This window comes from Emydura macquarii, unplaced genomic scaffold (genome assembly GCF_026122565.2).
Source record: "Emydura macquarii macquarii isolate MOO-44397 ecotype Brisbane River unplaced genomic scaffold, CSIRO-AGI_Emac_v2 contig_1045, whole genome shotgun sequence".
NCBI classification, from domain to species: domain Eukaryota; kingdom Metazoa; phylum Chordata; order Testudines; family Chelidae; genus Emydura; species Emydura macquarii.
The window spans coordinates 12,954,374-12,980,574 of NW_027131182.1; the positions used below are offsets into that span (position 1 = coordinate 12,954,374).

At 43.1% G+C, this 26,201-nt stretch overlaps 2 long non-coding RNA genes across 2 annotated transcripts; one reads left to right on the forward strand and one right to left on the reverse strand.

The window, feature by feature from the left end:
• Positions 1–9,770: 9,770 nt before the first annotated feature.
• LOC137151199 (uncharacterized) lies at positions 9,771–16,511 on the reverse strand. Its single transcript, XR_010919203.1, has 2 exons — positions 15,828–16,511; positions 9,771–10,676 (listed from the first exon to the last, which is right to left on the reverse strand). It is a non-coding gene; the product is annotated as an uncharacterized lncRNA (long non-coding RNA).
• Positions 15,920–25,641, forward strand: LOC137151200 (uncharacterized). Its single transcript, XR_010919204.1, has 3 exons — positions 15,920–15,979; positions 25,021–25,096; positions 25,319–25,641. It is a non-coding gene; the product is annotated as an uncharacterized lncRNA (long non-coding RNA).
• The last annotated feature ends 560 nt before the right edge of the window (positions 25,642–26,201 follow it).

Genomic DNA, 26,201 nt, shown 5'->3' on the forward strand with positions numbered 1-26,201 from the left:
GACTAAGTTATGTTACTTACATAACTTAACGAGCGTAACTTGGATCGACTTAGCACGGTGGTGATGTGCCTTTAGATAGACTATGATTCACAAAAGCCTGCACGCTAGGCAAGGAGCTGCCTAAACTAGCCAACAGGAGATGTTGACAAAAGGGGTATATGCTAAGCCCTGCCCCTCTCGTGGAGAAAGGCACCTAAGTCCAGACTGTAGGGAGGCCCCTATCTCCGCTAGCAATTCTCAACTGTGAGCCCTCTTTGGAGTTATGCACCTATGATGTTCAAGAGGAGGAGCTCCCTCATAGCTTTTAGACCAGTTGTTAGGATACTCACCCGGGATACAAGAGATCCCCAGTTCAAGTCCCCCGTCTGCCTGATGAGAGGAAAGGATTTGAAAAGAGATCTACCAGCTCTCAGGTAAGTGCCCTAACTATTGGGATATGGGATGTTCTGAAGTGGGGCTACTAAAATCTCTCCTGAGGAAGCTGTTCCACTTTGAATAAATAATTGTCATTGCAGCAAAGCAGCTGGATCCTGGGTCTCCCAGACCTTGAGTGAGTGCTCCAGTTACCAGGCCATAGAGTCATACTCTCTCTGGCCCAATGACTTTTCAATTATTTATTGAGTGTGTAACAACTTCCACGGGAGCCTCCCACATCCCAGGTTTATATCCCCTAACTACAGGATTAAGTTATGAGAGAAGGCCTCCTCTACTACACCCTTGGCTGTTGTGTGTGAACTCACCTGAGGGGCCCAATCCAGTGGGCATCTTCTGAGCTCCTCAGGCAAGTTAGCGGATTGAATGCCTTTTTTCCCTGCTTTGTGAATTACTTTTAAGCTTTGGCAGGAGAAGGACACCTGTATGCCTGGAAAGATGCATCAGCATGCATGATCTGCAGCAGAAACATAAGGATAGATAACTTTTTTTACTGCAAAAGTTTAGGCGTTGGGTGAGTTTGGGTCCATTTAAGGTGAGTTTAGGGTTCAGAGGGAGTTTTGTGAATTGCAGTGGTGCCGATTTTGGGACTTAGGTACCTAAATTTGGTATTTAGTCACCCAAGAACCTTTATAAACCCAGCCCTTGTCTTTTCAGAGTACTACAGCAGATGCATGTTGCAACACACCAACTTCACATATAAATAAGACTATGCCAGACTGTGACAACTGCCTTACCCTTTTTGAAATGCTGAAGATTCATATTTATTAGAAAGATGCAATAAGACCACTGAAGATTTACATGGCAAATAGTGTGTACAATGTGTCAATAATTTGAAGGGCTCAGTCCTGAAAGAATGAGTAATTTGCAAAACTATTTGCAATTCTCATGGTTAAATTGGAGCTACAGTAAAACAACCCTTGACACAAGCTGCTTAAAGCTAATGACAGAGAGCAAATGGATTCTTTTCTTTAGCGAGTGTCATTTTATAGAAGGAAGATCTGAGTGAGTTACAGAGCAATCTTGATTGTTTAAAAAAAAAAAACCACCCCAAAAACCCACTAAATTATGGAGTTGTATTAATTTCTCCATGGCTAGGGTTAGTTAAGAGTTTCCATTAGAAATCTGTCTTTCAACACACATGTATGTCTTTCTTCTGATGAATCTCTCTTCAAATTGAAATTTTACATGTTTGATCTCTTGGCAAAGTTCTACATTAATCAAGCAAGGCATTTTAAAGATTTTACAAAATTCTGGTGTCCTCTATAATTTTGTCCTTTTCTTCCTGCTTTTTCAGAGAGCCTCCCCCACAGTTTCTGACATCAACATCAGTAAGTTCATCCAGGCACAGCAACACTGGCTGCTTAAGAAAGAAAACTGAAGCAGCCATAGAAGGTCAGCCAGGGTAGCAGGGAGATGGAGATCTCTTGAACAGCCAAGGTTCATGCACTGCCAAAACAATCTTCCAGCCCTCAAAAAAGGACCAAAGCTAGGTGATTCCATTCTTTATGTGCCATCTGTTTTAATTCTTATTGTCCTGGCTCAGGTTCCTGTATGCACCAAAGGCACAATTCTGGCTTCCTCTAATGGAGAATAATGACCTCCCCTATAGCCTCAGGTCAGCTCCCTCCAATCTAATCTACCTTGTCAACAAGTTCTCAATGTTCTGGCAGCTCACGCTTCCTTGCCACCTGTGTCCACAAGTGGAAGCTGAACAGGGCGATGGGGGAGATGTAGGATGTCAGGTTGCTTCTGAGACTACATTAAGGCACATGTATTCTGAGTTTTCACAGAACCTGGTGGACTCCACGGTTTGATGCAATACACAATGCATTGCATACAGCATGTAAAAATTCAAGAAGTCACCAGGCTTCAGCTGAACCATAAGATGGTATGGGGCAGCTGAACCATAAGATGTCTGAATGGGGTGACAGATGCTGGTATATCACAAGAGGTGGCTATTAGGCTTGAGAAGGCTGGTTCATCACCATATCATAGGCCACAGGGAATTAATGGGAATGTGGAGAATGAAGTTGGGAGAGGCAGGTAAGAGTAGAGGGTTCCTGGAACAATGTTGCAACTAGTAAAGAGGAAGTAAAACTATGTACCCATGAGTTCTGGCCTTCTTTAACTACATCTAAAACATCAGACAGAGAAATTAGAAAAAAAAATTGCAAGAACACACATTTATCATAAATATATACATTTCTCTAGTTGGACCAAAGAATACATCAAAATCTGATTCTAATCTCGGCTGTCAAGCTGAAACTATTATACCATAAAAGATTGTGTAAGAGACCTCATTTCTCCTTTGTATAATGGACCTGAAATGGATAAGATGCCATCAAAATGAAGATGATTATTCTGTTATAAAATAGTTAGTGTCAAAAGAAAACAAAGATAAAAGGTGTACAGACACTCAGTACAATTTCAGCAATACCTTCTGGAAGGTTAAAAATTGCCCATTTGAGATTAATGATGTGTGGTGTGCTGCTGGTTTTTGGGGTTTTTTACATGTTATAACTGACATCAAGAAACCACAACATATTTTGCACTACCCAGTGAATTCAGTATTCATGAAATATTCTAACTTTAGGAATGGGTGAAGAGTATAAAATCAAAGATGTACAAATAATGCAATTTTAATTGTCCCACACACTGCAAAAATCAGACAAGACACTAAGAACATGGCTTAGCTAGGCTGCAACTTTATTAACCCATCTGGGGAGTGTCTGACAATAACTCATTCAGTTTGCTTCATCCTTCTTTGTAATCTGTACCCCTTGGTGAAGGGCTGTCCTCAGTCCCTGCCTTATTCACTGTTGTGATCCCACCACCCTCCCCTTGTACAAGGGTTAAGGGGTTGAGGAAAGATGGCTGTCTCCTTGCAGTACCAGACATTTGGAACCTCCACCTCATTCACCTAACCCACTTCCAGTTCTATTTTGAGGCATCTACACCTTCTATTGAATAATTAACTGTAGTGGGGACCTACCCCCACAAGATGCCAGCAGTTTGATTGGGTGCTTCCCCCATACCCTTGTCAGATGCCCAGCTTGTTAATAAATTCCTTCCCTAATAGCAGCCAGAATAATATCTGCTCCCCCACCCACAGGTGTGCTTAGGTACTGGATATACAATTATCAGCCTTTCCTACTCACATAGTTTAGCCACCTGTCAGTTTACCTTTCCTCTGGCCTGGACCTCTCACAAAGATGTGGTGGCTTTGCTGCGGCATCTCAAGCCAAGTTATGCTTAACTTTAGGAAAGGAGTTGGCTCCACATCCTAGCTCTACTCCTTTACTAAATCCCCAGATTGTTTCCCCCGGTGTATACTGATCCATTCACATGATCCCTCCCCTAGCTAATAAATGCAAGAGGGCATCTGCTTACCATCTTTGACAACTCAGAGCTGCCTCCCAGCCAAGGCCCAGGGTGAATGGCTCACTCCCTTGTGAACCAAAGACAATGCTTTTGCCTGCAAATCTAAACACCAACTCATGACCCTAAAGGAAGACATAATGGGAAGAGTTTAGCATATTTATACCACTGAATCACTCCCAACAGGACACCTCCATGCCTCAGCATGCATTCAGATGCTCCTGCTGGGCTCCTATTCCAAGCTGTGCTGTGGATTTAGCCATTACAAGTCTAAACAAATAGGATCCCAATTCACTATGGGAACCCCAACAATATGCACTCTGTGACATCTCCTTTCTGAGGAGACTGCCTTCCCCATGAAGGGAGAAGGATTGGCCAGGCATTAGCAGCAGGTGTCTGCACTAGGCAGGTCTGTATTGCTTTGGCTGGGAAAATCCCAGCATTCCCACACTCTTCTAGTACTATGGCTCATCTTGCCATCTCTTAATTGGTTATTTGACAGAGTCAGGGTGGCTGATCTCTTCCCCCACATTGCAGACCCCTAAACTCCAAAGTCTTATCTGAAACCTCCCTTCCTGATTACTTAATATCCCTGATCAAGATCACCCCTTCTAACTAAACTCCACCAAACACACTAAACCCAGTCTCAGTGTGCTGCTCAAGTCACAACCCAAAGACTATCTGATGCCAGCCTGTAGTGTACCCACGATACCGCAGATTGTGGTATTCATCTAAAAAATAGGGCAAATTCTGATAGGATCAGAATTTGAGTAAATTCCTCAGCACTGCCAGCATGCACCCGAATAACTACGAATTGCCACTATAAACATTGAACCGTCACTGGGACAGGGAAAGAGCAAGACTGACTTTTAGCCTAAATATTTAGGGATGGGGGAGCTAGGATGTGGGATACTCAAGTTCAAGTCCTGGCTCTGATGACCATTTACAAGAAACAGAACAGCAGGAGAGAGAGAGCTGCCTCAGAATATCCCATAGACCAATGTCAAGGACATTCTCTGTAATGTAAGAGACAAGTTCAAATCTCTTATCCACATCAGGCAGATGGGGGAATTGAACCCACGTGGCTTATATCCCAGGTGAGTGTTTTCTGGCCAATAGGCTAAAGGAGGCTGTAGCCTCCTCCCACTCCCCACCTCTTTTTGGAAGCCAAAACTATTCAGTGAATTTGTGACTAGTTTCCAGTCCACTAAAACTGCATTTTTCAGTGAAAAAAAAAAACTATTAATCCGAAAAGGTTTGACTCTGACATCCAGTACTCCTTTCAAAAGAAACAAAAACACTTAGTGCACTCAGGATTCAGAAACTTTCAATACTCAATAAATCCCCCATTTTCTTTATTTCCTCTTAATAATGAATTGGATCTGGCCATGACTGAGGAAGACGTCAAGTGCAAAATGTCCATTTCGACAGCATTGCCTCATTGTAAAATTGAAAAGGGCCAAGCTTGTAGTTCATGCAACTACATCTTTTTGGATGCCCGAGCTATTCTACCTAACTCTCACAATCCTGCCACTTTATTAGTAGTGAGTAGAGATGCTAACCTCTATATCTAACCCAGTCTCCAGCAAAGCCAGCTGAGTGAAGAGGCACTCTGTTTTTCTTTGGCTGGTAGGTTAGGGGTACTAACAGCATGCCTGAAATGAGGCCAACAAGCTTGTATCCGTTCTTTATTTGCAGCAGGGGTAGATTCAAAGTTTGTCCAGGTGGCCCACCACCTGTAAATCATAAATGCAATCTATGTGGCACTGTCCACTCTGATACTATTCTGAACCTTTAGAGGCTGAGACTGATCCTGAGCATCCTTGAGCTTGGCTGGTCAAGATAACTTAACCCTTGCGACTAAGGCCAACAGATTGAAGTCTGAAGAAGTACTGGAGAGCCAAAAAGCTGTTTAATGTGAACCTTGCTCCGACTCTGCACACCCTCACCATGTTTGTAACAGGGCAAAGGAAGAATAAGAGATAAATCATTATACTAGGTCCTTCCTGTCATTTTCAAGTTTCCTCATATGCAGATAGGGGCTCAAGTGACATTCCAGGTACCTTTTTGGCACCTGTTTCAGAAGAAAGGTTCACAGATCCACTATCCTGAAAAGCACTGGAGCTTTCTTTTTCAAATAAATTTTACCTTTTCCTGTGCGCTGTCAATCCTTTAAGGAGTTCGCAGTCTGGAATCATTCTATCAAGTCTATTCTTTTGTTTGATATCCTTCGTCTCACTGAACACACTGTGCCCTCACTCATGTTGGCATCACACAGGAGTTCCCAGAACACCTTGGGCTCAAAAGCTGATGAGGCCATTCCTGTGATCCCTCAACTGGTCCTGTGCCTCACTGGGGATGGTCCAACTGACCCCCTGCCCTGTTTAGTGGAGTCTCACCTCCCCACCACCATCTTTGCCTAACTTCCAACAACATTTGCCTTCAACAAAGGCCCAGCATAGTTGCTTGCTACAATCAGGTCTCCAGCTTGACTTCCATGGAATCCATAAACCACTGTCAGTACACAGGAAGACACCAGATAAGCCAAAACCATCCATTCAAGCCATATATCAGTAGCAGCCTGGTGCTACTTCAGCCATTAGACTAAATTCCTCTGAATTAGACCATGACATAGGCCTAAATGCACTGTGGGTCCAACAGTCTAATTTGTTATATTTTGAGAGGCGAGGTCTCCCTCCAAATATCTGTCCAATGGCCTGCCTGAACACATGGGGTGAGTGGTACACCTGCTTCCCAGATCCTTTCTTACCTCCCTGTGCCACAACTTCCATCATGGCTTCCTTCTGCCATAATGGATTTATTTATTTATATTGTCCTTTAAATGTTAGTGCTATGTGCCTGGAGCAGCCACTCCTGCACAAGTGCTGCTCCTTGAAAAACTGGGGCTGTTACCTGCTGGTACACCCACCACACCAAACACCACTCAACCTCCACCATGCAGGGGGAGCCATCTCATCTTGACCCCTGCATTACCTCTCTGAGTTGGATTCAAAGGTGTTTGATCTGTAACATTCTGCCTGCTGGAAGGAACCACACCCTATTGGCTGCTGTCACTCCCGTAATCCTGCACCTGTACACAGCCTGCATGGGGGTCAATGCGCACATTCCCCACTGGGAGGTTGCTTTGCATTTCCCAATGTCTGGGCCCTGGGACCCAGGCAATCACAATCCTATCCTAGACTGACATTTCTGCCACAGAGCCTGTACCAGGCTGCTGCCAGCTTCTGGAGAATCCAAGGGGAAAAGAGAACCCCTCTGACACTATCCCTGTGGGGAGTCCCTACTCCCATGTACAAAGAAAACCTTATGGGCACCACAGCTTTGGGGACATCCCCAGAGTTTCCTGATGAAAATCCAGTCAGTGCCATCCTCCACTGCTTCTGCTTGGGATATGTACGGTTAATGTTACCCACACAAGGGAAAAGCTCTGGATCCTGTTGAGTTTAAAGGATGTCTGCACTGCAATTAGACATCCATGGCTGGACCATGCCAGCTGACTCCAGCTCATGTGTCTCAGACTCAGGGGTGGTTTAATTATATTGTAGATGTTTGGGGTTGGACTGGAGCCAGAGCTCTGGGACCCTTCTCCCTCACAGAATCCTAGAGCTCTGGCTCCAGCCCAAGCCCGAGCATCTACCCCACAATTAAACAGTCCCTTAGACCAAGCCAGAGTCAGTTGGCCACAGTTGAGCCATGGCTGCCTAATTGCAGTGTAGACGTACTCTTATGGACCCAGCCATTGGACTGCTGCTGGGCTGCCCACACACTGCGCATGCTCTACTGCTGCTCTGGCTGCCTCTGTTGCATCCCTGGGGTTGACCTGCATCCCATCCTTGCTGGGATCCCACTGGTCATCCTAATGCCACTGGGGATCCCCCAACCTTTTGTAACCATGGCAGGATCCTTTGGTAGCTGCTGACTGCAGCTGGTCTTCCAGGCTCAGAATTGTCCCCATGCAGTGAAAGGACTTATTAACCCTTGCCTTTGATATGCAGGAGCCAATAAACTTATGCTATGCCCTTCTGTCCAATCAATAAAGCTCTGAGCCCCTGTTCTCCAGCCCACAAAGAGGGGAAGAAGAGTGGGAGTGTGATCCTTAGAGAGTCCAAAGACTTTCTCTCCTCTGCTGACCTAAACAAACCTTTCCCACTTTTGAGGCTGTGGGGGAGTGGGGATAGTACTCACAGACTGTACTATACCTTGATATTAATGTTCATTATTGCTGGTTTGACACATTATCCCAGTATTACAGGCAATGGGATTATGGGAATACCTGTTCAGTATATAGCACTCTAAGAAGCTTATACTAATAAACTGATTACAGAATGAATCCTGTACTGCTCAAGATGTATATAGTGTGTAGCACACATGCACAGAATCAATCATATAATTTTTGGACCAGAATATTTCTGATATGAATAACAATTTTAGGCACACAAACAGCATAATCTATTACTGTGTCCTTAAAGCCCAGTAGAAAATGTTGGGTCTTACAAATACAGTGCAGTAAGAGAAGCTCTGCACAACAGACCTAATCTTGTAAGAGGCTGAGTGCCCCCCACTTCCATTGGAGCCATTCCAAGCACTTGAATAATGTCCTAAGAAAGATGTGGTCATGCTTGATTTTATTTACATCCTGTGTTTGGAACAAAAAGTCAAAGCCTAAAATAATTTTCACTCACCAGAAAACCATTTTGCACTCCTAACATCCAGGATATTAAGAGGCTGGTCTCTTCTGGATGCTTAGTAAATAAAATAGGCAATTTTATTAAGCATGTCAAAGACATAATATATGGAGTTGTGTGTATGTGTCGTATCAGTTACCCAGGTTGCAGCTGCAACAAGATAAGTGTAAATGACAACCAGTATTTCCCTCCCTCATCATTGTGGTTCTTAGCAGTGAATTTTGGAAGCTGCTTTAAGCATGACCTACAAAGGAAAAGGATTTGTGATTGCATCTTATTTTGCCTCTTTTTGATTTATAAAGAGGTCTGATAAATTCTCTTTTTTCTTGCTTTAACATTAGAAGCTGAAGTGCTGAAAGTTCCTGCAGTGATTGGAGAACTAGTCAAACAATTAAGAGTGGAAGGTTATTTCAGTCAAATGGTCTAAGACCTTGTCTACATAGGGGATTATTTTACACAAACTTCACTTTGTGTGAATTAAGTGGCCTGCATTCACATGACAATTCTTAAAGCATATTAACTGGCCAGATAATTCATTGCACATTGAGATAGTTCAGACTAATATTCATGTGGGTGCATGTCCACTTGACACTAGCTTGGCAGTCCTCCAATGGCTATGCCACACTGCTTTGCATTATGCCAGGACCAGCCTGCCTGTTTGCCCCATTTAAATGCTGGTGTGAAGCCAGGATTGGTCAGTTCGCTGCTACACACTCCTGGAAACGTACACATTATACATTGCTATAGCAGCACTATGCTATGCCTCATGCAGCTGCCAGGATCTCTCCTGGATCTCTCATCCCTCTGGGCACAGGTGAAAGTATAGGCAGCCCTTACCAGGAAACACTGCAATAAAGGGGTGTATGAAGCAATTTCTGAGGGGGTGGCTAAGAGAGGTCTCTCCTGGGATTGTATGTAATGCTAAAACAAAAGCAAGGAACTCTACACAGCTCTTATAAAAAAGTCACGGGCAGAAACAGACCGTCCAGCAGTGCTCCAACAACCATCTCTACTATGAGGACCTGGATAGGATTTTTTTTCCCAGCACACAACCACCAAACCTTGGTTTATGAGGGACAGTGGCAAAGGTACCAAGGACACCGAGGCCAAACAAGAATAAGATGAGGAGAAGATTCCTCCTGGAGAGCCAGGACCTCTTTGCTACACAGTATCCTGAAGCAGATCCTGATGACATCTCCAAGGACACCCAGCTTAACAGTCAGGGAGGGGACCTCAGCCAGTGTAAGCATCTTCTTGTTATACATTTAATTAACCTTTATTAGTAGTAAGTAATATTAGACACTAGGAAATACAGCTGGGGTTTGTTGGGTTTTGGGTGCCCAATGGATGCAGCCATTTTGGACAGACGGAAGCTAGGACCTTCCCCTTGCCTAATCCACCCACACCTTCAGCACACTGCCTGGGACCCCCCTGCTCTCCAGTCCTGGTATGGCAGATTCAGATAGTTAAGCCTTATAGTATAAATATATTTGAGACATGCAATACCGTTTAAAAAAAAAAAAAAAAAGGCATCACCAAAATTACTTTGCTTCACATTTTGATCTAAGCCTTGCATGAGCTTACATGTATCACAGCATTTTATGAGGTACACCACATAGCACATTCGCATTCCATTCTCGAAGGTGTGCCCACGCTCTCAGAGGCCAAGACAAATGACAGGGCAGACTCAAGTAGGGTGCAAAAGTCCAGAGTTTGAAGCAGTTGACTACACGACCCCAGGCATGTGTTACCTGCCACAGTCTTGTTAGGCCCCTCAGGCTTGTCTCAGCAGCACAGGCAGGCCAATAATCCTTTTCGTAGTAAAGCAAAGAAATAGTTCCCAAAACCCAAATTCAATAATTCTGTGCCAGGCCTACCTTCCGACAGGGTGCTCTGGCAGCCAGCAGTCTCTGGGTCTGGGCTGGTCCTTTTCTCCGGAAGAAAAGGGAGAGGAGGTCTGGTCTCCTTTTGGATCAGCCACCTACTAAGTTACCCCTCTTCCTTTTTCAACTTCCTCTTCATTACCCGACAGCGAGTGCAGGTGTAGCGGGGCAGGGCTGACTGGGCCCACAGCAGCTCATTATCCTTTGCTGTCTCAGTGTGGGATTAGTTTACTCGGTCACAGAGGTGTATGTGACTGTGTAACATTTCACAGCCCTAGAAATACATAAAGGGTTTAAGGCAAATGGCTGAGCATTTTAGCATAGCATTCTAGGAAATACATGTCACAACAGAACACTGTACACCCATAAAGTTCTGAACAGCAATCTGCAAAATTTGATGTATTTTGCAGTGCACTTTTTGCATGTCTGTATTTGAGATAAAATGAAATAATTTAAGACAAAGAAAGTGCTATATTTTGTCATGAACCTTGCATAGAATAGCAGACTTATCATGCATGCCAGCGTAGGTCACAATGCCCTACCAGTCCTGCAAAACCTCTGAAGGAGAACCATCCTAGTGAATAACATCACTGCATATCTTGCTGGTTTGCTCTTAGCTTTTTTGAAGAGGCCCCTGCTTCCTGATCACCTGTATCAGTGCAATGTTCTCCAGGGCAAGGAATGCTTAAAGAAGTGCAAATGTAATTACTAACCTGCACCCTGGTTCCTTCTCACCTCCATTCCCTGAGCTCCCAAAGCCCATTGCTTCATGTAAAGCAAGGACACACACACACAGCCAGACATGCTCTTCTGTCCCCCAAACCACACTAGGAGTAAAATGAGGTTCCGTGCTATAGGGTCCATAAGCACAGTGGAAGAAAGATGCAAAACAACTTACCATTGCAAGCCTCTCCCCAGCGTGGGAAGAAACTTTGGGGACACACCAATAGTTAATGAAAAACATAGTTTATCATTGCTACCATGGCAACTGAAATAAGAACAATAATTACTTGTTAATTTTCTCAGCTCCCCCAGCTCCTGCTCCTGAAGTGCTGCAACCCATAAGAGTAGGGCTCTTATCAATGTCTGAATGCCTGTGTAAGGGGGATGCTGACCCCTTACTGAATCTCAGTGGATTTTTTTGGTTGGCCCTCTTTAATACAAGGAGAAAGGGGAAGGGCCAAAGAGGAGTCGGGATCTGAGACTGACAGAGCCCATGGGCAAGAGGGAGAGGCCAGCAATCCAAGTCAGCCAGATTGACAGGGCAGGCAGGCTGGCCAATGAGAGAGTTGAAAGCCTTGGGTTCATTCTTTGTGTGTATGTCTATTCCGCAGTTAGACACCTGTGGCTGGCCTGTGCCAGCTGACTCGGGCTTGGGCTAAGGGGCTGTTTAATTGCAGTTTAGACGTTCAGGCTCCAGGACCCTGCGAGGTGGGAGGGTCCCAGAACTCAGGCTGCAGCCTAAGCCCAAAACATGTACACTGCAATTAAACAGCCCCTTAGCCTGAGCCTGGGCAGCTGGCACTGTTTTTGATTACAGTGTAGACATACTCTGTAGTGTTGGGATTCCCTCTGAGACCTCTTTCCACTCGGCTTCCCAAGAACTCAGTTCAACTTCAGATTTTGTCACTCAAGTTTCTTTATTTGGCATCCAACGACACTATGCTGAGTTGATCAGACTCAAATGCAGGTGGTGGAGAGATGGATGCAGGGTACAGCAAAACTCCAAAGCTACACTGAAACACTATCACATTATACACACTGCTCGTCTCATTGCATTTAGTATATCTTGCATCACACATCTCTGGATTGGCTTGGTTACTTTGCAGGAACCAATCCCTCTATAGCATGCCCTGTCCACGCATTGTCCGGTGTTTGACCTACTCTTTATCTCATCTCTACATTCCTAAATTATCTTGTCCATTGTTATCTTGTTCACTGTAAATGTTTCCCTGGGTGTTCTCACTCTTAGCTAGTTCAGACATGCTGGCTTTTTAGCCTACTTATTTATTTACTTCTCTTAGCACAAATGTCCTGTTTTCAGTCTGATGATTCATTTACCTCCCTAATCCTGTCTTTCAAAGAGTGAGGCTCCCCACCATGTGTTTAATCATGTCATGTAGCCCAGAGTCAGAGCAGCTAGAGCAGCAGTCCAGAGCCAACGAGCTAGAATAGCAGCCAGAGCTGGAGAAGCATCAGAGCAATAGTGGAAGGGTGAATTTCCCACTCTCCCAGCAGGGTCATGTGGCTTGGTCTAGGGAGAGAGGAAGAGACAGGCCTTTTCCCAAAGTCTGTCAAGAGGACATTAAGTGCCAGACCCCGGGGTAGGGGGGGGGGGGAGATGTGGCCTGACAGGAGGGCCAGAACCAAAAGTGGAGAACGGGTTCTGTCAGTCCCACGAAGCCCAAACCCATCCTGGAGAAGTGCCACACCAGCAGCATCACTGCAGCACATCCAGGTCCAGGAAGAAGATACTGGACTTGTACATTGGTGTAACTGTAAAGTTTATAGCACTGTAGAGACTGCTGCACTGAACCTGACCCATGCCATTTCCTCACAGTGCTTATGCTGTGAAGTGCTCTTTGATCCCCACAGAAATGGTTTTTGGTATAAATACACAGTATATATGTTTAAGTGAATTGCAGTGATTACAAGTTAAAAAGGTAACAAGCTAATTATCCTGGAATGGAGTACCCTTGTCCCTGCCCAGACTTGCCCACAAAGAGACAAAGGTAAACACCCAGGAACCCGTGATCAGTCCTCCCTGTGTGATGTGAGTCCTGCTCACACAGGGACAGGAGGGAAAGTCACAGTAACTTGAGACAGGGTCTCAGATCCTTTTGTCACTTGGTTCAGCCACAGTACTGTGTCTATTGAGAAATTTTTCTACTACGATGGGACAAAGTCCCCTAGTTTCACCATGCTAATCTGAGGGGGAAGAAAGGAAGGACAAAGGAGAAATTGTTTGGAGAGTTACCAACAGAAGACACAAGACAGCTGAGGACTGGAAGAGTGTTTTCCTCGACAAGGAGAAAGGCAGACAGCTGATCAGAGACACGACTCACAGAGCCTTGCTATGACCTGGGAAAGTATTGACTTGACCCATGACACTATTAAAAAAGGACAGTGACATGCAGCAGCAGCTCTTCGAGGCAATGCAAAGATGGAATGCTTTATTGGAGAGATGTTGCTGCAATATTCCCAGCTAGCACAGCAGCCTCAACCAGCACCACATTCCAGTAATGTTCTCCCTACTTTGGAGGTACTGCTACTGGACACAGCTTGCCAACCAGAACCCATTCCCTTCACAGACTATGCCCCAGAATATTGAGACTAGTGAGTTTGGCAGCCTGCCTTCAAGCCCTCAAATCCAGTGCTTTCTCCCACAGCACTCCACCTGAAAGGCAGAGCGCCCAGGCCAAAAGACCTGACTACGCACATTTGTGAGCAGCACCGTTCGAATGTGCACGCATTTACTCTCACCCTTTTTTTGAGTTTTCACTGTTTGTATCAATTTACTTTGTTTCATGTTATTGTTGAATGTTTCCAAATTTGCACTGTTTTATTTGCTACATTTTTTGTGTGCATTATTTGTTCAATAGACGCATTTTTGTTAACAGACCAAAGTTTCATGAAAACACACTTCCAACACACAAAACCCTTTAAAAATATTATTTAAATATTGAAAAATGCCCTCAATATCAGATAACAAATTCCTATTTACAGGCCAAAGTTACATCAAGTAGTCTAAGTAAAAGCATTGCACAAACCATTAAATAATCTCTCAGTCACTATACAGTAAATTCCTACGCAGAGACCAATGATACCATCCCAAATAACATGCATTCCAAATGACATTTGAAATGATAGCATTCCAAATAAAAGCACATCACAACATTTTCCGCCCTGGCCTAAAAGTAAAAGCACAAGGCATCCTTGTGTGGCCCTAGTAAATACCATTTTGGATGCTCATAGCATTTTGATAGTCCTTGCAGCTCTGCCTTGCTCTCACAGACATCGTGCAAAATACAGCCAACTAGTTATAACTGTGGCAGATAGCCGAGTACACCCTAGTGGGCCTCATGCTTCCATTGCTTGTAGTGGGTCAGGGCGTCTCCAGCCACTCCAATTTTCCTGAGGAGGGGGTAGGGACCCAGGCCCACCCACTCCTCCGGGTCCCAGCCCAGGGGCCCTGTGAGAAGCAGCTATGTGCTGCTGGCACCATGTTCCCAGCTGCAAATTCTCTTCCCCTGGGTTAATTTTCCCCCTCCTTCTGGCTTCTTGAGCCTGGTACCTTCCTCCATCCTGCTCTTCCACAGAATCTCTGCACTCTAGTCTGTTCCTCCTCACAATCAGTACTCCTACACACAGCACGGCACTCCTGCTCCTCCCAGCTCCTGCCCTGTCTGTTTGGGGGGGGGGGGAGGGGGTCAGAGGGTTTTTATGGAGCACCTGGCTGGTCCCTAATTAGCCCCAGCTGCTCCTAATTGCCCCCTAACGACTCTCAGCTAAACTGCAGGGAACAGAGCCCAGAGCATTCTGAGGCTTACATATCTCCCTTAATCACTTTTCTAGAGCCTTCTGCCTTCGCTATATCACATAACACAAAGCAGGTATTTCTCTGCAGCCCCTAACTTTGTCATGAGTGAATGCCAGCTCCTCTTCAACTACCAAAGGCATACTCCACTTTCATCCTATAGTTAAACAATTCCTTCCTACTGCCCGTGTCCAGTAAAGGCTTCATCAACCAGGGAAGCAGGGGATAAGCTGGGTCTCCGAGCATGGCTAGGGAAATCTCAACATCATTAATATCCGTAATGGTCCTGGGAGCAAGTTATCCCTTTCTCATTGGTGAAAAACACAAGTTCCTAAAGATCCTAGCATAGTGGACCTTTCCTAATTACTCTGCATTAATGTTGGTAAACCTCCCATGGTGTTTAATTAGGCCTTGAACTCAATGGACAAATACCCATTTCTATTTATGAACTGTGGGGGGGGGGGGGGGGAAGGGGGCAAAATATAGGCACAGGAGTCCTATCAGCTCAAAGGGCCCCCCATTTGCTTTTTTAGTATGTATTGTGTGCCCCCCCAAATATTCCTGCTTAGGGCCCCCAATGGGCTAGCACCAGCTCTGCCATCATCAGTACATTTGTAACAGTGCATACCTCCATCAACAGCCAATCTGCCCATGCCAATTTGCTTAGCTACTGACCAGTAATAATTGGAAGTGGTGAGCTTCCAAGATGACTGGCCACATGATTTTGAATGTTATGGGGACCTCATGCTGGTGTGCTGACACTGCAGCTCTGAGTGCTAAGCAGATCAAGGAAAGTGGCCTTTGACATCCTAAAATTCTGCAGCCACTCTGGTGGCAACTGAGTGGTGTGCAGTCTAGCCCAGTGATTGGAGCAAGAGTCTAGCCTACCAGTTAGAGCTGAATCCAGACCAGGTGGCTCCAGGAGCAAACCAAATACTTAAGCCAAAGGGTTAACTGGAGTCGCAGTCAGAAGGTGGAGCTGCAGGTCTGAGCCAGATATCAGGAAGAAGCTGGGGGCTGGAGCAAGGAGAGAGACAGAGGTAAAGACAGGACCAAGCGCAGCGGTGGTCTAGGAATGCATTCAGCAGTCACTAGACTGCTACTGAGCTTAAGTATCAGCCTGCTGACTGTCAACCAATCAGGCAGCAGTTAGGCAGTTTCTATCATGGCCAGCTGCTCTCCTAAGGTTGCCAGGAGACTGGGTCTGCTGCAGGTTAGGCCCCTGACACACTACTGGTCATCTTAGGTCCACATTAGAATCCTTTCCCTTCAGTCAATGCTTATTTCTTAAGTCCACAAATGAAGTTGCATTAAGTGTAACTGCTCCAAGAAAAGTTCATCCAAAAACAGCTGAGCAGAATTTTCCTCTGCCTGCTGATGGTGGTGCAGCTGTCAAAACTGCTCAGCAGTGCAGTGGCTGTGTCACCAGTCCTTAATGTCGTCTTTTGAGGGGTCTCTACTGCCCCGACTGGCTTTCTCTGGTCAGAACAGTTCTTGGTCCCTGGCCTCTAATTAGTCACTTTGGCTGTGTTTCTGGAGGCAGCCTGATGCAGGGGTGTTGTCTCTTCACTGTCCTCTGCCTTTCTGCCTCCTTTTCCTTCTCTGAGCTTTCTCCTTTTATAGCAGGCCTTGTTTCCCCTATTGGTAGCAGCTGTGAGTCCTGCCTCCATGATTGGCAGTTGTGGCAGCTGCATAGGGGCTTGGTCATGCTACTTGCCAATAGGCCCTTCTGCCTATAGGCCCCTTCTTGCCTTGAGGCCCCTTCTAAAGGCCCCTGTCTCTTCTGCCTCTGCTCAGGATGGGGTTTGAAGACTCCATTACAGGCTACCTTCCAAAGCAAAAGTAACTCAGCTGGAAGAACTCAAATATTCTCCACTAGCCTCTTTGTAACAGTCTTTGTCACCATTGTAGCATGGAACTATGTTCTGTCCATGCTGGCTGACAGCAGGCTGAAAATGGTGCTGGCTTGCAAAATAGAGATGAATCATGAGATTGTGGGAGAAGAATCATATGAATTTTTTTAGTTTGGCCCCAATTTCCAGAATTCCAGTTGCTACCAGCTGGTTTCTGCTATACAAGCCACTGTGCACAGCAAGAAAAGTCCCCGAATGGATAGAATCCAGCATCAAGGCATACCTGCCCAGAATGCTGAGTGTTTACTCCAGATTAAGTCCCTGCTATGTAGACGCAAAGATACAGTAGAAAAGAGCTGGTCATGTGGATGTAGTTATTGTGGGTTATCTAACACACAATAGTTAGAGTGCAAAAATATAGTGTGAAATAAATCCCTTCCACAGACAAGTCCAAAAATTCTTTTGGCTTGTCCACTCTAGGATATGAAGTTTTTACAAAAGGTTTTAGCTAACTTGTTTTAAAACCCTAGCATAGATAGGGCAAGTTGGCCCTTAACATCAGCTGCAGTTGTGGCTTTCAAAAGTTTTTCAATGATTTGGGTAAAATAAGGGTGAACCCAAATTTCTACTGAATATCAAGGTTTAGAAAAGATTAATTATTTTAATTAAAAAATTGTGCTTCTTATTTACAGCAAATAACACAGCAGAAAAATTTATGTAACATTTCTATCCAGATCAATTTAAAAATTCTTAACCATTATAATAAAACAAAGGAGAGAAATGTGCAAAAAACGGCTAATTTCAAGTTCACTCCACGATAAGTGTATTCAAATACTAAACAAGGAAATAAGAAGAGAAACTCTCCCAAGACATTTAGTTATTTGTATTTCTTTGCTCATGTTTATTTTGATCTTTTTATTAGCGTGATTTTAAAGCTTTCTATAAACACAGAGAGTATCTTAATAAAGACAGAATAAGAGTAATCATATACATTATCTATTGTAAGAAAATCAAAAAGGAAAGGAAAAAGAAAAGGATAAATTATAGCAAAGTGAGTTTTACATGCTCAGGTAAGAGGAAATGGAGAAGGAAGGGTGATTTCCACTGGATCTTCATTATTAGAGATCATCCAGTCAAGAGGAAAAGCTCTTCCCTCTCCTCCAGTTTCTGCATCAGTTTATGGACTTAGGGTATGTACATGGAGAAGTGGGAAACTCCTTCTCTTTATTCATAATATCAGCATCAGCCCAAGAAAGATCTAAGATCAGACAAGCTGCTCAAGTAGGCAAAAAGTAGTACTCACCCAGAACAGCCTATATCCTGTCTCAGCAGGTTTCAACCAGCTCCTTAATTATTTCTCTCTTATTTCTGCTCATGTAAAAAATTTAAGAGACACAGTGTCCACTGATCTCTCTAAATGCCTCTCTTCTGTATGCAGCTTCAAAGACTTTGACTTAGACAGTCTAAAAATCTTTACATCACTGAAGGGCCTTCCAGTGCCTGTCTAGCTTCAGTTATCTCCATTGGTGTCAGCCTGCATTGGCCAGACAACCAAAGACATAACCTAGGGCTTGTCTACACTTACCTCCGAGATTCGGCAGCAGTCAGCCAGAGTTACGCAAGCTACACAAAAAACTTGCGTAACTCCCGTCGACTTCTCTGCTTCTCTTCTGTGCGTCGTCTTCACTGCACTGTGCCGACGGGAACCACATTCCCTTCGACGCAGCGCTACGCCACTTGAGAAGGTAGTCTTAATATGTCGATTTCTGGATCGACTGAGCGGGTCTTCACTGACCACTCAGTCAATCCAGAGAAATCGATCTGATGGCGGTGAATTTGCCGCTGTCAGTGAAGACGTAGCCCTAATTGATTGGTATCTAGAAAGAATATCGCAGGACCTAGTCACTTCATCTCTTCAATCTTATCTAAATTTATAGCGAGCAGCACAGCTCTCCTTGGTTATGGAGACAAAACTTGAATTGGAAATGGCACATGATAGTCATCTTAAGTAAACTGTAAGAGCAGATTGGCTCTGACAAAGGAGCTTTCCCGAAAGAGTTCCTGCACAGTGGCTGACCACAGCTGCAGTTCCTGCATCCCTGAGTGCAGAGACTGCCCCTTAGCGCTTCCTCATGTGCAAGCCACCTCAGAAGGGGCAGAGAGGAGTCCAGGACTAGGCCCCATCCCCTCTACTGGCCACCCTAAGGACTCTCCCTCTGGATACTGGGAAGCTCCAGAAGGCATAAGGCTTCCAGGTGCTCTGTTGGGCAATTCCATACCAGCCAATGTTCAGAACAGTGCCATAACATCACAAATGAGAGAAGAAAGTTTAAAGGAATTCAGAATACAATGCTGTGTACTCTGGGAAAGTATGTACAAGGGGAGTGGAGACAGGCTGTTCTCATGAGTGAAAAATAAAACAAGAAATGACGGAATGAAACCAAAACAAGATCAGTACAGGTTAAATTGCAGGAATTTTTTTAACATTAAAATAAACTGTAGGCAATGGAACATGCATTGAAAGGGGGAGCTGTTATCAACATCACATTGAAATGAAGTTGTGAGAAAATTTAGAGCAGGAGTCATGCCAGGAGATATACAAATAGACTAGAAGACATAAAAGAGGTTACTTTCACCCTTAAGGATTCTGCTAAATCCTATTATCATCCAGCCTCTAAAAGAGAAGGGAAGAAAAGGGAAGATAAAATGTAAAAAGAAAATATTTACCATCAGCCAGGAAGTGTGCAGGAAGAAAGCTGTTTCTATTTTTCCCCTGGATTGATGTTTGAAATATTTATTCCTTTGTAAGCACACTTCATTACTTAAAATCTGGTATTTCAGCTAAATATCCTGAAAACAATTTTATCCCCTAAAAATATAACAAGGTATGTGTACAAGTCATGGTATGCACAAGGAAAACAGTTTCATGGAGTTGTACTTATATTTTTGATTCTTCCCTTGGACTGTTTGTGACTTTAGTGCTAATGAGAAGTTGACAGACTCAGACACTAAAATCTGTTACTTATTCATGTATGTACAGAATTGGCGGCACCAGGGAAAGGTTTCCCTTCTCCAACTTCAACAGGGATCAACACTTTTCTGAAGCTCCCAAAGAATAAACTAATATGCTGTGCTGATCAATATAATGCTAGCCTACAGGAATCAAGACTAAGCATAGTACAGTACTCTCTTATGACTTATTAATCTTTCTTATTTTATAACATTTTGATATTTCAGTCAAGATTTTAATTTTTTTTAAATAAATCAGAAGTAGGAAGAAAGGCTCTGGATAACAGGAAAAGCTTTCAACCATATTTGTAATTCAGGCAAAATGGTTTTATCTTGGTATGAAAAGCTCTAAATGCAGATTGCATATTTCACTTAAAAGGAAAAAACAATCCTAGGAGTACTTGCAGTGACATCTTAAAACTAACTGAATTTAAGAATGGTGAAGGATTTTTGTATGCATGCTATACATTTGTTTATTCTATATACTATGGATCAATAAAGTATCACTGCAGCACTAGACAGATTCACAGTTTAATTATATAAACAAGTCTTTGACTGCTGTCAGAAAGATTAACTAGCAGGTGCGCGAGAGCTAAAGGGTAGAATTATTTATATGAAGAATCCTGAATAAATATTGATATCAAAACAAGATTATCCTAGTTCCCCACTTGGTGATTCACATCTGGACAGTGCCCTTTCAACCTAACCATAAGATCAATGATTTTTGTTAGAGCTAAAACAAAATTGTAAATGTGTCAATAAAAAATAATTGACACAGTATCAACTTTACTTGACCTTACTCACCTTAATTGAAAAGTTAATTCAAACCGGCTAAAATAGGAACACAATCACACAGACTGGAAACAGGCACAGATCCTGTAAATTGCAATATATTGTACACACCTGGTTTGTTGTGTCTAGTGAGGTACTGCAGGGATCAGTATCAGGTCTGATTTTATTTAACACTTAAATTTTCAGGAGTTGTGAATACCAGTTGGAACAAAGAAATAAAAGGACCAAGGCAGAAATTAGAAATTTGGGCAGAAAATAACAATATTAGAATCACTTTGGGTAAACATAAACTGACACATCTGAGTGAAAATAATATGAAATGTGTAAACTCAGTAGGAGGAAGAAATTTGAGATGCAACAGTACTGAAAGTGACCTGGGGTGATAGCAGATGGTAAATCAGAATTGAGTTTGTAATGCAATACAACAGCAAGAAAAGCCAACATCATCTCTCAGAACTGGGAGGTAACACTCTAGCTCCAGTAGGTTTGGTTCAGCTTTACCTGGAAAAGATTGTGTTTACTGTGGGGCACCATATTTTCAGAAAGGTAGTAACAAATGGGAGGGAGTTCAGAGATGACCAACAAAAAAATGCTCAAAAGTTTGGAGGGAGGAGAAACATCAAGAAGAAACAGCAACTCTTGGGATGGAGCCATACGCCAGCCCCCCAGTCCCAGAGATGCTCCAGCTTCACATCCCCTCAGACCCAGGATTCCAATCAGGTCTGAGTGTATGCCTATAACTAATCAATAGGCTTTCTGTCCTCTTGCCTCTGACACTTATAGAGACCCATTTAACCCCATGAACAGCAGCAGAGACTGGCAGAACCTTGGGGACATGGTGGCTTACCAGCCCCACCTTGACAGCAACCTAGGGGAAAAACAACCTATGCCCAGCGAGAGGACCTAATGTCTGGAGGAAACATGGAGACAGCTTTTTTTCTTTTAAAGAACTAATAATGGAAGGTAGAGGGTGAATGGCGATAACTTACACAGAATGTGAGAAATAATTAAAAATGTATTTGTTCTAAAATCAGGCAGTAAGGCCAGGGACACATTTTCTGGTGTGTGCAGAGGTGTCAATAGAACACAGGGGACTTCAAATGATAATCAATGAAATCATTGCTAGCCAGTATAACTTCATCAGATCACTAAACTTGCTCTCATTCACCCTCATTCTGCCCTTCCATACTATTTTTTGTTAGACTCATAGGGTCAGGGTGGATCTTAATTCACATTGTAAGGTATTTGGGAACAGCACCTAACACAATGGGCCCCTGATCCCAACTGAGGCTTTTGGAGCTATTAAAAATATAAGTAAATGATCAGTAATATGTTTCTTATTCTGTAAAGAGTAGTTATAACAAATGCCTAAAGATTACACCATTAGTGTGAATTGCATTACAAAACACATCCTTGTAGTCATAGTTCTCTGTATTTAAGTTCTGCTCTTAGAGATAGTATTACATTATTTACCTTGACATATAAATGACGTCTGGACATAAGTGTTTTATAAACCAAAATATGTTATTGATTTAAGTATTCCATGTCATGTTTGACAACATCTCACTGATGTCTTAAAAGGAATACTTACACTTTGCAATTTAACCTCCTGGATGGACAGGCCAGACCCGAGTGTTGTAAATACCTATAAAACCCCATATTTGACAGGGACCACATCCTGAAAGAAATCTGTCTGAATCCCCTCTTCTGGCCTTCAAACAAGCTTCCAAGCTCATCATCAGAAGCAAGTTCCCTGCAGAGCGGGCCACATCAACTCAAAGTGGCACCAGATCCTGCCAGAACAATAAATCTAAAACCTACAGACATATCTCCACTGTTACAATAATCAATTCCCCCCCCCCCCCCCCACACACACACACACACATAAATCTTTCAAGATTCCTGGGTTCTACACATGCTTATCACAACATGTGGTTTACCTCAGTCAGTGTATCAAATACCCCTATAACAACTATGTGTGGGAAACTAGACAGTCACTACATTCTTGAATGAACTCACACAGAAAAATGATAAGAGACAAAAACACCATATCACCCGTGGGTGAACACTTTTCACAAAACGATGACTGATAGCTGATCTTTTAATACTTGTCCAAAAGGGAAACCTGCACATCACCTTCAAAAGGAGAGCCTGGGAATTTAAATTCATAACTCTGCTAGACTCCAAAAGCCATGGATTTAACAGGGACACTGGTTTTATGACTCATTACAACAATTTGTAACTCACCAACTCCTGCTACTCTTAATTGCTCACTTCAAACTCTTTGTGCATAACAATCTAGTTCCCAATTGTCCATTTCATTTCAAGTGACTGGCTCCAAACATGTTACCCCTTTTGTTTAACAATCTGTCCCAACTTGTGTTTAGTTCAGACACTCTACTTCCTTCCCCAGATCTGAAGAAGAGCTCTGTGTAGCTTGAAAGCTTCTACCTTCCACCAGTAGAAATTGGTCCAGTAAAATATATTATCTCACCTACCTCTCTCTTGTAAAAAAAAAGATATATGGGAAAACAATGAAAATGTTAACTTTCAAGGAATGACATGAATGATTTTGCCTTACATCATGTGCTTTCTTGAAAGTATTACAAAATTTGCTTTGCTTTAAACAAGCAAAACATCTGTTCATTTTCTATTAAGAAATCGGTAAGTGGCAGAAATTTTTTTAAAAAAAATAAAACACAATTTCCTTAGTGAATATAGGGTATAATTTTCTTTGAAAGGTGCATGAATTGAAGCTGCTGGCTGGCCCGCTTAATTATGGCCCCTCAACAGCTTCAGAATAGAAATGATGGATTTTTCATTATGATAATGACTATACATTATATAGCATGTGCAATTATGTGAACTACAGTTTTTGCTTCGAACAAGGACTCTTTCATTGTAATTGGACACATTTTTAATTAAAAGTGGTGGCAAAAATGTCAATACTTTGCATTTGAGTTTCTCTACAACTACAAAGATTCATTTCCCTGTATTTTTTGTGTTTTATTTTGCTGTTCGGTGGCACAAACAAAAAAATTACATCCAGAAGGGTGAGATCAAGGCAAAGGGTTTGTTATGAAAAAGAAAAGCTTTATACTAATAGAACGGAAATGGGAGTCATCACTCATGCTAATACAAGACTTCAGTGGACTTGCACCACAGATTAATTTTCCAGCATGTTTTGAGCAGAAGATGGAAATGATGGCTATGTGGTTACCGTTAACTCAAACCAAATTTTAGGGACAAGGTTTCTAAATATGATTTGACACAGGAGTCACATGTCCAGCCAGCACCATCAGTGTTATCCAGCTGATCCAATAAAACCATTAGCCTATCTTTCAACCAGCCAACAGCCTCCTGAAACCAAATGAAACCATGAGTTGCAACCATATGGAAGAGCACAAGTCTCCTTGGTTTTGTTTTATTTTTCCACTTTGTATTAGTATAGGGATGACTCCTTGCACTTCTTGTTTTTAGATTCCAGCAGGTGACTTATATTGTGCATGTGCATGCAGGTATGTGTGTGGATAGAACCCACAGCATTTATTTGAGAAAGGCACCTATAGACTAGCTTCTCAGACATCTAAACCAGCTTTAGGATAAATAACCTTGCAGTCTGAAAGATCACACCTGAATATATTTTGTGGGTTGGGATGTGTGTGTTTCAGTCCTAAATACCTGTGTTACTCTGGGTTGTGTTAGATTTGTACTGGAATTGCAAACCTATCTTGCCTTCTCCTCATAGGCTATAAAAAGCATAATTATCCATCAGTATGAGTTATTACACAGCTGTTTTCTAAGTAATTTGTTTTTTCATCCTGTCTGAGTCAACATTTGTTTTCTGCCATCAGCACTCACTTTTCTACCCCTCTCTCTTTATCAGGCAGTCATCTAAATATGGGAATATCATGAGTCCATGCCTGCGTAGATGTGCTGCCACCACTGATAGAACACTGAGAAGATTCTCGGGGTGATTGATAGTCCGAACAGGAATACCCTGTATTGGAAGTGTTGGTTTCCTAAAGTGAACCTTAGGAATCTTCTGTGTGATGTATCATTATATAGAAATATGCATCTTGGAGGTCAAGAGCAGAGAGCGAATCCCCCTTTTCTAGCTCTGGGTATTATCATTGCTAATGTCGCCATCTTGAAATTTTGGGTTCCAACGAATTTGTTGAGTTTTCTTAGGTCTAGAATGGGTCTCCCCCCACCTGTCTTTTTCTGTGTTAGAAAGTAGTGTGAATAAAAACCCTTCCCTCTGAACTGTAGTGGTACAGGTTCTACTGCACCTCGTTGTATCAAGTGCTGTACTTCTTGTTGTAACAGTTTCTTGTGAGAGGGGTTCCTAAAGAGGGACAGGGAAAGGGGTGGGTAGGTGAGATACATATAAAAGGGATGAAGTAACCAGTCTCTATAATTTCCAGAACTCATCTGTATGCTGTGATGTTCTTCCAGACTTGTTGGAATGGTGACAGTCGATTTCCAAATGGTATGGAGATGGTATGTGTTCCCAGCTAAAGGACTTTTTGGTGTCTTGTGCTCTTGACCACATCATCAAAATTGTTGTCTAGATGTAGCTTTGCTGAGACGTTGAAAGCTGATTTGGCATTTGGCGTCTCCTGGTTTGTCGTTTAAGTCTCTGGTCATACTGCCTGTGTGGTTGTGTATCCGGTGGGTGGAATCTCTGAGTATAAAACCTGCCTTACTTCTTTTTATTCGCAGGTGTGTAGATGCCTAATGATTTTAGCGTTGCCTATGAGTCCTTGACAGTGTGAAGAGATTCCTCAGTTTTTTCTGCAAATAACTTCAGGCTTTCAAATGGCAGATCCTCCACAGTCGACTGTAACTCTCTATGAAAACCTGAAAGATGAAGCCATGATGCATGACTATTGATGTGGCCATGGAACGTGCAGCTGTGTCATCTGGGTCAAGTGAGGCTTGCAATGCAATGTGGGCGATAAAATGGCCCTCAGTGACGTTGGCCCTGAATTGCGCTTTTTTGTCTTCTGGCAAGCTGTCAATAAAATCTGCCATTTTGGAAAAGATTGTGTGAGTATATTTTGATAAAAGGGTCTCATAATTGGCTCTCCGGAACTGTAATGTTGCGGAAGAGTATGCCTTGCGGCTGAAAAGGTCTAGTATCTTCCAGTCTTTGTTATAAGGGTTGTCCTGTTATGTTATTGTTTCCTCTCTCATTTACCACCTCTACTACTAAGCAGTTTGGTGTGGGATGTATGAACAAAATTCACTGCCTTTGCAGGGAGCATAATATTTCTTGTCCAACCTCTTGCACGATGGTGGTGCTGTCACTGGTGTCTGCCAGATCGTCTTATGGGTAATGTTATCTTAGCAGAGGTAGCTGTCTGCAGTATATCTAGCAATTTGTGTTGTTACTCAGGTACCTCTTGAAGGGATATGTCAAGAGACTCTATAAACCTTTTGAAGAGGTCCTGGAATTGCTTGAAGTCATCCTCTATGGTGGGTGGTGGGACATTACGGTTTTGTCTGGTGAAGATGACAAATTTAGTGGAGAGGAGTCTTCATGATCAGAGACTTCCTCAGTGGGAGGAACAACTCTTGAATTGGAAGCAACAGAGGAAGAGAA